This window comes from Tiliqua scincoides, chromosome 7, assembly GCF_035046505.1.
Source record: "Tiliqua scincoides isolate rTilSci1 chromosome 7, rTilSci1.hap2, whole genome shotgun sequence".
NCBI classification, from domain to species: Eukaryota; Metazoa; Chordata; class Lepidosauria; order Squamata; family Scincidae; genus Tiliqua; species Tiliqua scincoides.
Genome location: NC_089827.1, coordinates 47,885,825 through 47,902,347, shown reverse-complemented (window position 1 = coordinate 47,902,347; position 16,523 = coordinate 47,885,825). Strand labels below are relative to the sequence as shown.

Sequence of the window (16,523 nt, the reverse complement as noted above, 5' to 3'; positions counted from 1 at the left end):
ATTTCAATATTTTATTTTTAATATATTAGACTTGATGCTACCATGGAATGTAACTGCATTTGGGGAAATGTTACACATCTGTACTTTAACAGGCTAGTATGTATATGCTTTTAACAATGACAGTAAATGGGACTTACTCCTGGGTAAGTGTGGATAGGCTTGCAGCCCAGGATTGTTAATTTTCCTGCCTGATGTCACTTCTGGTCATGATATCACTACTGGTGGGTCCTGACAGATTCTGGGCGCAATCCTAGCTCCTTATGTCAGTGCTTTCCAGCACTGGCATAGCAGTGCCAATGGGACATGTGCTGCATCCTGCAGTTGGGTGTCACTCATGGAGGCCTCCTGAAAGTAAGGGAATGTTTGTTCCCTTACCTCACAGCTGCATTGCCCTTATGTCAGTGCTAGGAAGCACTGACGTAAGGGGTTAGGACTGCGCCTTCTTTCACATTACTGACATTACTAGGGGGTCCTGACGGATAAAAAGTGGGTCCTACTGCTAAAAGTTTGAGAACCACTGACATAATCAATTTTGCTTGGACACCATCCTTTTTAATGAGAACTCATTTTCCCCCAAAATGGAGCTGAACACGGATCCAGAAACAAGACACTAGATCTGGTTTTTAAAGAGGGACCACAACATTGATAATTGAATAAAGAATCTGCAACATAATGGATTCTCGAGTTATTTAACTGCTTATCTCCAAGGATGCTATTCACATGCTTATAGACATGTAAGAGATGAATGTGCATTATATTTTAAAACCTAAATTAAGATGATAATCAGTACATATTGCCTGGCACAGGGGTTTTCGCTCTCTCCAGCAAGTATCCACAGATCCAGCCCTTGTGCATTCTTCTTCTACCTTGTCCACCAGACCATTAATTTATGGGAACTTGACTTGTTCTGTCCCCATCCTTTATGCATCTGTCAACATTTCCCTAAAAGTTAAGTGCCATATCAGCAGGGAGTGAAACCACCCCAATAAAAAGTCCTTACATTTTATGCATCAGATTATGTTCTTTCAAATTAGCAAGGAGGGAATTACAGGTATGCCCCAGTATCCGCTGGGTTTCCGTTCCATACTGCCCCGTAGATACCTGAAACTGTGGATAATGGGAATGCCTTTAAAAAGACAGAGGAAAGTTTTAAATTTTTTATTAAAACAAGATTTTTTAAAAATGTTCCCCTCTCTTTTTAAAAGGTGTCCCTTGTACCCATGGTATCTGTGGACAACTGAAACCATGGATACCAAAGTATGCCTGTATTAACATTTTACACCAAACAAGTAATAACAGCAGTATAGGACTAAATAGCTGATGAAGACAATTATATAACCGAAGACACAATCTAATGCCTGTGAACATCAGTGTTGGTAGAAAAGTAATGCCTTCTACTTTTTCTCAAAAACATTAATTGCTAAAGTTATGGCATTTACACAAAGTATTCCTTAATCTTTCATAAGCATCCTGTTATTTTTCTACAAAGTCACCATCATTTTCTATGCACTTCGGCCATCTGTGAATGAAACATTGTATTCCAACCTCATAAAATTCCTTGCTGCAGTTTCAGAGGTCATCATGAACACTTGATTTTAGCTCATCATTGTCTATGAAGTGGCAAGCACATCCTTCAAGTGGCCAAAAAGGTGATAATTGGCAGGTGCCAGATCTGGACTATAAGAAGGGTGAGGAAGTCTTGCAATTGCTTCCCTCGTGTGCAAACCGATGTAATGTCTTGCACAGTTCTGGAGAAGGAGGATGCTGTTCATGTTTCTGTCAGGTCGAACCCTACAAACACAAGTTTTCAACTTTTTTAGTGTATCCACATATCACTGAGTTAATCTTGGTCTCTGTCTCCATGAAGACAAGCAGCACCCAATTTTAGTCCAAGAACACTGTTGTGATGACTTTTCCCACAAAAGGTACTCTTGAATTTCTTCTTATGTAGTTAGGTCTTATGGTGTCATTACATCGACTGTTTTTTTCTTCTCAGAGTCTTAATGGTAGACAAGGTTTCATCTCCTATGACAAACATGACCGAAAGATCCCCTTTTGTGTCCATAGCATTCAAATAGTTCCAGCTAAATGACTTTCCAGGCTCATCTGTCAGCATTTTCAGGACTCACTGGGCCTGAAAGCAAACCTTTCTGCAGTCAAACTCTTCAATTATGTTCCTCACAGCTATTTTTCTGAGGCTTACTGCATCACACAGCTCACATGTTGTGATGCGGCAGTCCTCTTTGATGAGCGTGTTGATACAACTCTTGTTGTCTTCTGTTACTGTTGCTAGTTGGTTGCTGTGAGACTTGTCAATGATGTTGTTTCTTGAAGCAACTCACTCAGTGTCTGACTGTACTTATGTCAATAGTACTATCACCATACACATTTTGAAGTCAAGAACAGATCTCAATTGGACTGACTCACTGGCATTGCTAGGGGGTGCGGGCCGCACTGGGTGACGCGCTGGGGGTAACGCGCCCTGGGGGGAGGACGCGCTAACATCACGGTGTTAGGAGCTACCCCGTCATGCCATACACCGTTGGATGCGGAATGGCCAGTGGAGTGCAATGCAAAAACAGAATTGGAATAGCTCCTTTTGTTCAAAGGTTATGGCCAAAAAACCAGAAGTAAAAAATGCATGGAGCCCTATGGAAAGTGAAAGTGAGCCGTATCGTGCATTTACTCGCAAGTAGGCATACTTGCCATAGCCCATCGGAAAGGGCAGGCTGAGAGGAATCCAATGACACCACAATGGTCCCAATCCAATGAATGCAGCCCCCAAAAAACACCCGAGAAGCTCCTCCCTCCCAGCTGCAAGTCTGTGCCCGAAACAAAGTCACATGGTTGCGTTTACTCGCAAGTAGGCAGACTTGCCTTAGTCAAGGCAGGCTGAGAGGACTCCAAAGAGGTCAGAATGGTCCTGATCCAATGATTGCAGCCCAAAAAAACACGGAGAAGGAGGTCCCCCCTCCCAGCTGTGAGTCTTTGGAGCCCTATGGAAAGTGAAGCAGCCTCATGTTGCATTTACTCATGAGTAGGCAGACATGCCTTGGCTGGTGGTCAGGCCAGGCAAAGGGGAATGTGAGGACACCAGAATGGTCCCAATCCAATGGAGCTGGAGTGCAACTAACGTCCAGAAGCAGCCCCCCCCCCCCCACTAAAAAGGACATAAAAGTGGTTTGAACTGGTATGGGGCATGTTTTCTATTTTGCACCAGCAAAGCCAGGTGGGTCTTTATCTTGATATGCCTGAAATAAAAGAACTTTAAGCTGAGCAATGGGGAGAGCTGGAAATCTGACTGATTCTTTTTGGGGGGTTGTTATTGCAGGCAGACTACAGAACTGGTAGACTACAAAAAACTGGTGGGGGTGAGGCAATGGTACATCACCATGACCACTTGGAGCGTTGCCCCGCCCACTACATGGGGTGACACGCAGGCCTCCCGCACCAAGTGACTTGAATCCTAGTGACGCCACTGACCGATTTCTTCCACAATGAGGAATTCAATCACAGCTCTTTGTTTTATGAGTATCTCAAGCATTAACCATTCTGAACTGCTCACGCACCGCACTCATGTGACACACTGTAGTGCCACTCCACATGGTGATACTAAACACATCTAGTGATAATTCAAATGTAGTTGCTATATTGGCAACCTTCAGTCTCGAAAGACTATGGTATCGCGCTCTGAAAGGTGGTTCTGGCACAGCGTCTAGTGTGGCTGAAAAGGCCAATCCGAGAGTGACAATCCCTTCCACACTGGGAGCAAGTGCAGTCTGTCCCTGGTCTGTCTCCCTGGCTATGGGCCTTCCTTCTTTGCCTCTTAGCCTCAGACTGTTGGCAAAGTGTCTCTTCAAACTGGGAAAGGCCATGCTGCACAGCCTGCCTCCAAGCGGGCCGCTCAGAGGCCAGGGTTTCCCACTTGTTGAGGTCCATCCCTATGGCCTTCAGATCCCTCTTGCAGATGTCCTTGTATCGCAGCTGTGGTCTACCTGTAGGGCGCTTTCCTTGCACGAGTTCTCCATAGAGGAGATCCTTTGGGATCCGGCCATCATCCATTCTCACGACATGACCAAGCCAACGCAGGCGTCTCTGTTTCAGCAGTGAATACATGCTAGGGATTCCAGCACGTTCCAGGACTGTGTTGTTTGGAACTTTGTCCTGCCAGGTGATGCCGAGGATGCGTCGGAGGCAGCGCATGTGGAAAGCGCTCAGTTTCCTCTCCTGTTGTGAGCGAAGAGTCCATGACTCGCTGCAGTACAGAAGTGTACTCAGGACGCAAGCTCTGTAGACCTGGATCTTGGTATGTTCCGTCAGCTTCTTGTTGGACCAGACTCTCTTTGTGAGTCTGGAAAACGTGGTAGCTGCTTTACCGATGCGCTTGTTTAGCTCGGTATCGAGAGAATGAGTGTCGGAGATCGTTGAGCCAAGGTACACAAAGTCATGGACAACCTCCAGTTCATGCTCAGAGATTGTAATGCAGGGAGGTGAGTCCACATCCTGAACCATGACCTGTGTTTTCTTCAGGCTGATTGTCAGTCCAAAATCTTGGCAGGCCTTGCTAAAACGATCCATGAGCTGCTGGAGATCTTTGGCAGAGTGGGTAGTGACAGCTGCATCGTCAGCAAAGAGGAAGTCACGCAGACATTTCAGCTGGACTTTGGATTTTGCTCTCAGTCTGGAGAGGTTGAAGAGCTTTCCGTCTGATCTGGTCCGGAGATAGATGCCTTCTGTTGCAGTTCCAAAGGCCTGCTTCAGCAGGACAGCGAAGAAAATCCCAAACAAGGTTGGTGCAAGAACACAGCCCTGCTTCACTCCGCTTTGGATGTCAAAAGGGTCTGATGTGGAGCCATCGAAGACAACAGTGCCCTTCATGTCCTTGTGGAAAGATCTGATGATGCTGAGGAGCCTGGGTGGACATCCAATCTTGGGGAGAATCTTGAAGAGGCCGTCTCTGCTGACCAGGTCAAAAGCCTTTGTGAGATCTATGAAGGCTATAAAGAGTGGCTGTCGTTGTTCCCTGCATTTCTCCTGCAGTTGTCTAAGGGAGAATACCATATCAGTGGTGGACCTGTTGGCTCGGAATCCACACTGCGATTCTGGATAGACGCTCTCTGCAAGTACCTGGAGCCTCTTTAGTACAACTCGGGCAAACAGCTTTCCTACAACGCTAAGGAGAGAGATGCCGCGGTAGTTGTTGCAGTCACCCCTGTCACCTTTGTTCTTGTACAGCGTGATGATGTTTGCATCCCTCATGTCTTGAGGTACTTCACCTTCTCTCCAGCAGAGACAGAGGATTTCATGCAGCTCAGTGACGATGATCTCTTTGCAGCATTTTAGGACTTCAGCAGGGATGCTGTCTTTTCCAGGTGCCTTGCCAAAGGCAAGGGAGTCCAGGGCCACGTGAAGTTCTTCTAGGGTTGGTTCACTGTCAAGCTCTTCCAGCACAGGCAGGCACTCAATGTTGTTCAGTGCTTCTTCGGTGACTACATTTTCTCTGGAATATAGCTCAGAGTAGTGCTGCACCCAGCGTTCCATCTGCTGCGCCCGATCCTGGATGACCTCGCCTGTTGCAGACTTCAGAGGGGCAATTTTCTTCTGTGTTGGACCTAGGGCCTGCTTGATACCATCATACATCCCTTTAATGTTGCCCGTGTCAGCTGCTATCTGTATCTCGGAACAGAGCTGGAGCCAGTAGTTGTTAGCACATCTCCTGGCAGTCTGTTGGACTTTGCTGCGAGCAGTTCGGAGGACCTGCAGGTTGCGCTCACTGGGACAGGCCTTGTATGCTGCTTGAGCTCTCCTCTTTTCCTCAATGACTGGTGTCAACTCCTCAGAGTGGGCTTCAAACCAGTCTGCCGCCTTGTTGGTCTTCTTGCCGAATATGGACAAGGCGGTGTTGTAAACGGTATTCTTGAAATGTTCCCATCTGTTGGATGCGTTTGCGTCGGCCGGGCCTGGAAGAGATTCCTCAAGCGCTTGTGCAAATTCCTCCACTTTTCTCTGATCCCGGGTCTTGCTGGTATCAATGCGAGGTCTTCCTTCCTTTTTCGTGTGATACAGTCGCTTTGTTTGCAGTTTCACTCTGCTGCACACCAGAGAGTGGTCAGTGTCGCAGGCAGCACCATGATAACTGCGTGTGATCTTGATGCTGGGAAGGCTGGAGCGTCTGGTGAGGATCAGGTCGAGCTGGTGCCAGTGCTTTGATCTTGGATGTCTCCAAGAGACTCTATGTTGGGGCTTTGTGTTGAAGAACGTGTTGCTGACACAGAGACCGTGATGACAGCAAAACTCTAGCAGGCGTTGGCCATTTTCGTTCATCCTCCCAGTGCCAAACTGACCTAAGCAAGTGGGCCATGAACTGTTATCAGCACCAACTCTAGCATTGAAATCGCTGAGGATGAACAATGGCTCTTTTACAGGGATTTTCTTGACAGTGGTGGCCAGGTCATCATAGAATTTGTCTTTGGCTTCTGCTGGAGACGACAGAGTCGGTGCATAAGCACTGATGAGAGTGACAGGTCCTGCTGATGACTGGAGCTGCAGGGACAAAATTCTTTCACTTCCCACAGTAGGTGGGATGATGGATTTCAGCAGAGTATTTCTGACCGCAAAGCCAACGCCATGTTCCCTGGTTTCGTTTGGTGGTTTTCCCTGCCAGAAAAATGAGAAATTTCTCTCCTTGACAGATCCGGAATCTGGCAGCCTAGTCTCTTGAAGGGCGACGATGTCCATCTGCAGTCTGCTCAGCTCCATGTCGATGACAGCTGTTTTGCGTGCGTCGTCTATTTCTTGCAGGTCATCAGAGAAGCCAGGTGTCATTGTCCTAACGTTCCAGGTGCCCAGCTTTAGGGCAGTAGTTTTCTGTTTTCTGTTGCATGGTGCAGAGTTGTCGATCCGCTTGTCGGTTTTCACCCTAAACCCCACGCACCCCATGAGGTTAACGGACCGTGGCGAGGCAACACCTTACTGGCTGGGGACTGCCCAGCTTAAGGCGGGCGGTAGCTGCCCAATGAGATGCAATGATCTCTCCCACCGTCGGAAGCAGCCCCTGGCGTCATGCTCTACGCCAATCGAGCAAAGACTTATAACCGGTAAACTGCTGCTTCCCGTGTTGTGCCGACGCCGTATGGCGAAGTTGGAGTGTCCTCTCCAGTGCGCGAAGCCTGGGTAAAGAAGGTATGGAGGATAGGCTGTTACCCATGCAGCAAATCCCCCCTCTCCATGTCGCTGGAATGGTCCAATGGAAAGGCAGAAGCCAATACGGTTGGTTCCAGCGGCGTCGCAGGAGTTGCCAGAGTTGCCTTCCTAGGCTGACGAGTCCCATCTACCCGGTGGCTGTTTAGTCGCCTCTTACGACAAGTACAGCCAAACTGGCATATGCATTAATAAATGCATATGTAGTACACTTGTAAAACTTTTACTTACCAAATAACCCTGAGCATAGGTTGGTGGGTAGGTACAATCATCATAAGTATTATTGGGCAACAGTAAGTCAAATTAAGAGAAGTTAAGAAAACAAAGACAAGGATGAGTGTTTAGGTAACAGTCACAATGTTTTGATAAAGTATGGGGCAGCTTGGTCAGCAAAGGAGCAAACTGCCAATCACTGACATGTTTTCAGTCAGCTGGAATAAGTCAAGCACAACATGAAATATTTTCAGTATACTAGTAACTACCAAACTTGTTTTATCCAAACAAAACAGTTTACCCGACTTTTGCACTCATCCAGTTACCTCTTTGCTAATGGCTAAGATAAATGAAAACATTACCCTGCAAGATGTTTGCACAATTCTTTATAACTTAGGGATGCTAGCACCAACAAACTTAAGAACTTCCATTTTAGAAAGGTGAAGCCAGGGCTAGATAGCCCACCCATGCAGTGAGATGAAATGGCTACTTCAAGCAGCAGATGGGCGCAAATGGCAGCCTACATCCAGTGGTCACATTTGTAGCTGCTTTACCTTGTCCCATTTGTCCCCACATACTTCCTTCACTCTCTTTGTTATGAAATAGAGCAACAGAGCAGGGACAGAACAACAACACTGGAAGAAGCACCACCTCACTTCCAGAAAGGTACTTTTTTTTAAAGTGAGTGAGGAGTAGACATATACAAAGGAAACAATAACCAACAGTGGCAATCTGCACTCTTTCTTCTTCCCCAGACCATCTCTTTTCCTTCTACTCTTGTCCCTTACACAACTCCATTTACTTAAAAACATTTATACCTTGACTTTCTGTCCCACTGAAGAGACTATCAGGACAGCTTACACCAGCAGTTCTCAAATGTTTCAGTCTCCAGTTATCAAACATCTTCATCTCCGGAGCCCTTAACGCTCCCCTAAATGGAGACGTGGGGAACCCCAGAGCACCAGCACATGCACAGAATGGACAGCACTGAGCAAAGGGTGGCCATTATGGTGTGTTCATAGAGCCCCTGAGTTCCTCTCAGGGAGCCCCATGTCTCAGTAGGAGCAACTTTGAGAAATGCTGGCTTATATCATGGAATTTTAAACCACAACAAGACCATTCAAAAGTTTGAACAATTTCTGTAAATGTCATTTAAAATGGGTGTCACTGATCTGCAGAAAAATAAAAATAAATTAGATTCAGTCCCACCTCCCAAGAATAAAATAGGCAACACCTGGATTGGTATTCACTTTGACCAAGGGAAGCAAAGAACTCTACAACTACTAACTGGACTAAAAAATAAGCGGTATCCTGCAATCTAGAGGCTTTTAATTGCATGCATCTTCCCTTCCAAATAAGAATGTTTGAGTAATTTCTGATCCAAATAGCTAGAGCCTCTCACCCAGCTTTCCTATCACCCTTTACACAATCAGAAAAATGGGGCAGAAAGTGAGGATTGTAAATTGGTTCAGCAGAAATACATGCAAAATCCTACTCTTAGTAGGGTACTTAAATCCTGTGTGTGTGTGTGTGTGTGTGTGTGTGTGTGTGTGTGTGTGTGTGTGTGTGTGTGTTAAACCAAACCAAGTGTTTATACATATCAATAATCTAGTACAGAAATAGACCCAGTGTTTGAAGTTTTCAGTTCAGACTGTTATTCTTCCCTTTCCCCACTTTTTCTGAGCAGCCTTAAAAGTGAATAAAACATGTAAAAAGAACAATGAAGTATATAAAGTGAACTCAGCAACCTACTTGCAGTATGTCACCCAAAAGCTTCAGATGAAAATAAATAGATCTAAACTACCACAACGTATTAAAAATTCATAACACTTTCTTACTCTAGTTGGCTTTTAAAAATAACGTAAAAGTGATTTCTGTATAGAAGCTTTATGCTTTTGTGGCAACATCAGCATTAAACGCTGCTGAGCAAGAATGAACTCAACATTTTCAGCAAGAATCACCAATTTAAAGGCCTACTTTACTTAATGCCAAACTAATGCAGATTAAATATTTATTCCAAATCTGACCTGGAAAATTGGCACTATCTAGACCAGGGGGGCCAACTTTTGGCAGCCAGGGGCCACACAAATACTTCAACGCAGAGCCCAGCAGGCGCACAGTGAATTACGTTTCCATATCATAAATGAAACTGTTCAATATATTTATTTTATATATATAATATTAAATTAACCAATAAACATTTACATTAGGTCTCAGAGGTGGACTTTCTCTGTGAGTCTGAAGATACAAAACTGTCTGTGTGCCAGAAAACAATGAAAATGTCCATGTTCAGAGGCAATATATCTCTTAATAAGTCGCTGCTGGGCAAACAATGCAGGAAGAAGCCTTCATACCCTGATTGTACACTTCCCAAAGAAATTTGTCCACTGCTGGATCTGGGCTCCTGTTATGCACTTCAGCTTTTTTAAAAAAAAATTGTATCTTGCTTTTCTTGCCACCGCAAACAATTCATAAAAATGCAATAATCAAATTATTGATTTGCAACCAAAATACAATAATCAAATTGATTTGCAGCCAAATGATCAGCTGGACCGCTCTTCCATAACAGCAGGACAAAAAAAAGTCATTTTTCATACATAAGAACATAAGAACAGCCCCACTGGATCAGGCCATAGGCCCATCTAGTCCAGCTTCCTGTATCTCACAGTGGCCCACCAAATGCCCCAGGGAGCACACCAGATAACAAGAGACCTCATCCTGGTGCCCTCCCCTGCATCTGGCATTCTGACATAACCCATTTCTAAAATCAGGAGGTTGCGCATACACATCATGGCTTGTACCCCATAATGGATTTTTCCTCCAGAAACTTGTCCAATCCCCTTTTAAAGGTGTCTAGGCTAGACGCCAGCACCACATCCTGCGGCAAGGAGTTCCACAGACCGACCACACGCTGAGTAAAGAAATATTTTCTTTTGTCTGTCCTAACCCGCCCAACACTCAATTTTAGTGGATGTCCCCTGGCTCTGGTATTATGTGAGAGTGTAAAGAGCATCTCCCTATCCACTCTGTCCATTCCCTGCATAATTTTGTATGTCTCAATCATGTCCCCCCTCAAGCGTCTCTTTTCTAGGCTGAAGAGGCCCAAACGCTGTAGCCTTTCCTCATAAGGAAGGTGCCCCAGCCCCGTAATCATCTTAGTCGCTCTCTTTTGCACCTTTTCCATTTCCACTATGTCTTTTTTGAGATGCGGCGACCAGAACTGGACACAATACTCCAGGTGTGGCCTTACCATAGATTTGTACAACGGCATTATAATACTAGCCGTTTTGTTCTCAATACCCTTCCTAATGATCCCAAGCATAGAATTGGCCTTCTTCACTGCCGCCGCACATTGGGTCGACACTTTCATCGACCTGTCCACCACCACCCCAAGATCTCTCTCCTGATCTGTCACAGACAGCTCAGAACCCATCAGCCTATATCTAAAGTTTTGATTTTTTGCCCCAATGTGCATGACTTTACACTTACTGACATTGAAGCGCATCTGCCATTTTGCTGCCCATTCTGCCAGTCTGGAGAGATCCTTCTGGAGCTCCTCACAATCACTTCTGGTCTTTACCACTCGGAAAAGTTTGGTGTCGTCTGCAAACTTAGCCACTTCACTGCTCAACCCTGTCTCCAGGTCATTTATGAAGAGGTTGAAAAGCACCGGTCCCAGGACAGATCCTTGGGGCACACCCCTTTCACCTCTCTCCATTGTGAAAATTGCCCATTGACACCCACTCTCTGCTTCCTGGCCTCCAACCAGTTCTCAATCCACGAGAGGACCTGTCCTCTAATTCCCTGACTGTGGAGTTTTTTCAGTAGCCTTTGGTGAGGGACCGTGTCAAACGCCTTCTGAAAGTCCAGATATATAATGTCCACGGGTTCTCCTGCATCCACATGCCTGTTGACCTTTTCAAAGAATTCTATAAGGTTCGTGAGGCAAGACTTACCCTTACAGAAGCCATGCTGATTCTCCCTCAGCAAGGCCTGTTCGTCTATGTGTTTTGAGATCCTATCTTTGATGAGGCATTCCACCATCTTACCTGGTATGGATGTTAGGCTGACCGGCCTATAGTTTCCCGGGTCCCCCCTCTTTCCCTTTTTAAAAATAGGCGTGACATTTGCTATCCTCCAATCTTCTGGCACCGTGGCCGTTTTGAGGGACAAGTTGCATACCGTAGTCAAGAGATCTGCAACTTCATTCTTCAATTCCTTAATAACCCTTGGGTGGATGCCATCAGGGCCCGGTGACTTATTGATCTTTAATTTATCAATGAGGTCTGAAACATCTTCTCTTTTAACCTCCATCTGACTTAACTCCTCGGTTAGGAAGGGCCGTTCGGGCAGCGGTATCTGCCCGAGGTCTTCTGCCGTGAAGACAGATGCAAAGAACTCATTTAATTTCTCTGCCATCTCCAAGTCTCCTTTTATCTCCCCTTTCCCTCCCTCACCATCCAGAGGGCCAACCGCTTCTCTGGCGGGTTTCCTGCTTCTAACATATTTGAAGAAGCTTTTATTATTCCCCTTAATGTTGCCGGCCATGCGTTCCTCATAGTCTTGCTTGGCCTCCAGTATCACCTTCTTACATTTCTTTTGCCACAGTTTATGTTCCTTTTTATTCTCCTCATTAGGGCAAGACTTCCATTTATGGAAGGAAGCTTCCTTGCCGTTCACAGCCTCTCTAACTTGGCTGGTTAGCCATGCGGGCACCCTCCTGGATTTAGTGGAACCCTTCTTTCTTTGCGGTATACACCTCTGCTGGGCCTCTATTACTGTTGTTTTAAGCAGCCTCCATGCACTCTGGAGAGATTGGACTCTTTTTACCCTCCCTTTCAACCTCCTTCTAACCAGCCTCCTCATTTGAGGGAAGTCCGCCCGTCGGAAGTCAAGGGTTTTTTTAGAGATTTGCCTGATATTCTTCCCCCAACGCGCACGTCAAAACGGATCGCAGCATGATCACTGTTCCCCAATGGTTCAGTAACATTTACATCTCTAACCAGGTCCTGCGTACCGCACAATATTAAATCCAGAGTCACCTGTCCTCTGGTGGGCTCCGTGACTAGCTGATCTAAGCCACAGTCACTTAGCACGTCAAGAAATCCGGTTTCCTTATCGTGACCAGAACACAAATTGACCCAGTCAATATGAGGATAATTGAAGTCCCCCATGATTACAACCCTGTCCCTCCTTGTCACCTCCCTGATCTGTTTCCTCATTTCAAGGTCCCCATCAGATTTCTGGTCTGGAGGACGATAACACGCCCCCAGTATTACATCGCTGCACAAGCCTGGTAATTTAACCCAGAGATTCTACGGTGGAGTCGGACCCACCTTCAATCTCTACTTTGCTGGATTCTATCCCTTTCTTAACATAAAGGGCCACCCCACCTCCAACACGCCCCTGCCTGTCCCTCCTGTAGAGTTTATAGCCCGGGATTGCGGTATCCCACTGATTCTCCGCATTCCACCAGGTTTCCATTATGCCCACTATGTCAATGTTTTCCCTTGTCACCAGACATTCCAGTTCTCCCACCTTTGCTCGTAGAATTCGGGCATTCGCATAAAAGCATTTATACACGGAATGCCCCAGGATGGGCTGCTTATTCGCTCCTTTGTCCCCGCATCCTCTCATTGTGCTAAACCATCTATCACATCCCATCACCCTACCTTTCCCAATTTCTTCTTCTACTCTGCCTTTGTCTTGTTGTTCTCTAACCTCCCCATCCTCATCCCATAGGGATGAGGAGTCCCGAACCGGATGCCCCTCGGCTCCTGTCGGCCTTCCCCCAGGGATCAGTTTAAAAGCTGCTCTGCCACCTTTTTAATGTTATGCGCCAGCAGTCTGGTTCCATTCTGGTTCAAATGGAGCCCGTCCCTCTTGTACAGGCCCCGCTTGTCCCAAAAAGTTCCCCAGTGCCTAACGAATCTAAACCCCCTACACTACCGTCTCATCCACGCATTGAGACCCCTGATCTCTGCCTGCCTAGCTGGCCCTGCGTGTGGAACAGGTAGCACTTCAGAGAATGCTACCTTTGAGGTCCTGGCTTTCAGCTTCCTGCCTAAAAGCCTAAATTTGGCCTCCAGGACCTCCCAGCTACACTTGCCCACGTCGTTGGTGCCGACATGCACCACAGCCGCTACCTCTCCCCCAGCACTGTCTACTAGCCTGTCTAGACGAGAAGTGATGTCCGCAACCTTCGCACCAGGCAGGCAAGTCTCCATGCGGTCCTCACATCCGTCGCAAACCCCCCTCTCTATGTTTCTAATAATCGAATCCCCCACTACAAGAAGCCCCCGACCCCCCTCCCACCTAGGAGTATCCCGAGTGCGCTCGGATACGGGCCCATCCCCTGGAGAAGGGGTCCCCCCTAGGGGATTGTCCCTAGGGGATTGTATCCCTAGGGGATACAGCACCTGACACCTGCCATTTCCTTTTTTTATTTGTATATTGATGCTACATTGTTTTGATAATGCATCTTTTAAACCGAAATTTAGTAAAATGACAGTAATAATATTTATGTACACTGAAGGCGCAATGCTAACCCACTTTCCAGCACCAACACAAGGGCAGTGCAGCTCCAAGGTAAGGGAACAAATATTCCCTTACACTGAGGAGGCCTTTGTGAGTGCTACCCAACTGCAGGATGCATGCACATGTACATGTCCCATTGGCACAGCTATGCCAGTGCTGGAAAGTTGGTCAGGATTTGTGCCTAAGTGACTACGGCCAGTTACTGCCTCACGGTCTGACTGACTTCACAGGGATACTACGAGGACAGAATGGCAACAGGTTAGGGAAGAACCACCACATACACCACTCTGAGCTCCCTGAAAGGAGGGCAAGATATTTTTCAGGCAGACAGGGGAGGGAGTGTTCAACCAGAAAAAGATGAAGGAGGATGTAGGAGGGGAAAACATGGTGGCTGGCAATAGGTGAGAAATGGCAAGTAATTTGTTATTAATGGGGTTGGGAAGGTGATAAGGAGATCAGGGCTGCAGTTCCAGGCACTCTTACTTGGGAATAAGCTCCCCCTTCACTTAATGAAGCCTATTCCCAAGTAAACACGCAAGGAAAGGGCTGCAGGGCACTGGAGGAAAAGGGAAGTGTTGATTTGTGGGCATGTGTGTGAAGATTCGCCTTGAGTGGAGAAAGGATTTGTCAAGCTCTATGGTGGATTTGAAGAAAGGAATTTGGAGGACAGAGATACGTGTTGGGTTTACTGACTTCCCAACTTGCGCTGCTAAGCTTTATGAGAAGAAGAGGAGACAGAGACTACAAAGTGATCACTGTTCGACTTGCAACCAACTTAAGAAATTAAGGAACCTGCTGCTGTAAATCAATGAGGCCTAGATTTCAAATTTTCCAATGTAACCAGCAAACTGCATAGAGCTAAAAATTGAGCTAATTGGAAATTCAAACCCCAATTCATCCTGGTCCAAGCCCAGCACTCTAATTACTACACTGCACCACCACAGGCAAACATTTGCTGGATCAGACCAAAACTAATCAACGTTACATTGGATATTTTCCAGAAAGAGTTCAACAAGTTCATGTTAGGTCACTTTTTAAAAAGAATTGCTGGGTAAATCCCATCAAATTGCATCAACTTGCAGCACAGCCATATGCATGTCTACCCAGAATTAAGCCCCATTGTGCTCAATGAAGCTTAAGTCACAGGAAAGTCACCAGCACAGCGGATTGTCACCAGTGGGTGGCATGAGCAGCAACCCGTTTCTTTGTACCTGAGAAGATGCTTGCCATCCAGTCAACCTCCTTCCAGAATCCGCCCCCGCCCCCAAGCCAGAGAAGGCATCTCTGGCTGGATCATGTGACTGCTGGAACCCCAGAGGAGGGACCAGTCCAGGCTCCTGCAAATCTGATAGAGACAGAATGGCAAATTTTTAGAGACAGAGCATGTGCGTGTGTATCAGAGGGGGGAATGCTTGCGCTCTCCAGCTTCTGTGTTTATGAGTGAGAGAGACAGCACACATGCATTTGCTCCTTGTTGCTTTTTCCAGGCACATTGATGGAGAGCTAGAATGAATCAGTCTTATTCTTCAAAGCCCTCCTTTGCTTCCCTCCAAGTCCCCCCCTCCAGCAAAAACATTCTGATGCTTAACTTACAACTCCTGGTGTAATATCCTTGGCGGTCAGAGTGGGTGCTGCCAAAGTCCACCGGAAAGTCAATAAAAGGCGAGCATCAGAAACAACTCCTGCATGGTACCTAAAGGCCACTCTCCAAAGCACCCCTCCCTTCAACCTTTGCCACTGCTGCCACTGTCTCCTACAGCTGCTGATCGAGGAAAGAAGCAGGGGGCATCCAACTCTGGCAACCAACAAGGGGGAGAGAGGCGGAGGTCGACCCCCATTGCTTCACAGACTCTTCCTTTGGCAGGAACCAGACAAACTTCAAACGCAACACCACAGCTTGCTCAAACATGTCCAGCCAATCAGCTCCCTTCCCTGTGTGGATTGTGATCATGTTAAGACAACTTATGAACAGGGCTTAAAATAAGCATACATTTCAATATGCATTAAAATGTATGCATTCAAATTAAACTAGTTACTAAAGGTGTGGCCTCTTTATCCACAGATTCAGCACCTGTGGATTTGCCCCACCGCGAATGCCAAAGTGCAGTGATACACGGCCTCTCTGAGCTCAGAATGGCACCCGCAGTGGTTTCCAGCAACTTCCAGTACACACAGGTTCTCTGAGGCTGAGAATGGCGCCCAGAGCAATTTTCAGACGCTCCGGCAGAAGAACATTCCAGGCGCCATTCTGAGCCTCAGATAAGCTACCAAGGCTCAGAACTGTTCCAGACATGACCAGAGCAAAGATGGACTTTGAAAACTGTGGATTTTGTTAGCCATGGTTTTCAACATCTGTGGGGTGTCCAAGAACACTAACCCTGCAAATATAGAGGCTCCAACTGCAGATATATAAAGGTAGATACAATCACACTGAAATATTATTAAATTGCTATGAAGAAAGTGCTGATTTAAACTGGTTTTCTTTTTGTACACCAGCATTGTCAAAGACCAACAGTTGAGCTACATGTGCACAGATGTGGATTAAGAACCTATCTGGACAGAAGCTTTAATAT

At 46.4% G+C, this 16,523-nt stretch overlaps 1 protein-coding gene across 2 annotated transcripts in view; it reads right to left on the bottom strand.

Moving 5' to 3' along the window:
• Window positions 1-16,523, bottom strand: part of KDM7A (lysine demethylase 7A) — a 79,973-nt gene that overhangs the window by 52,723 nt on the left and 10,727 nt on the right. The gene's annotated exons all lie outside the window — the stretch shown is intronic.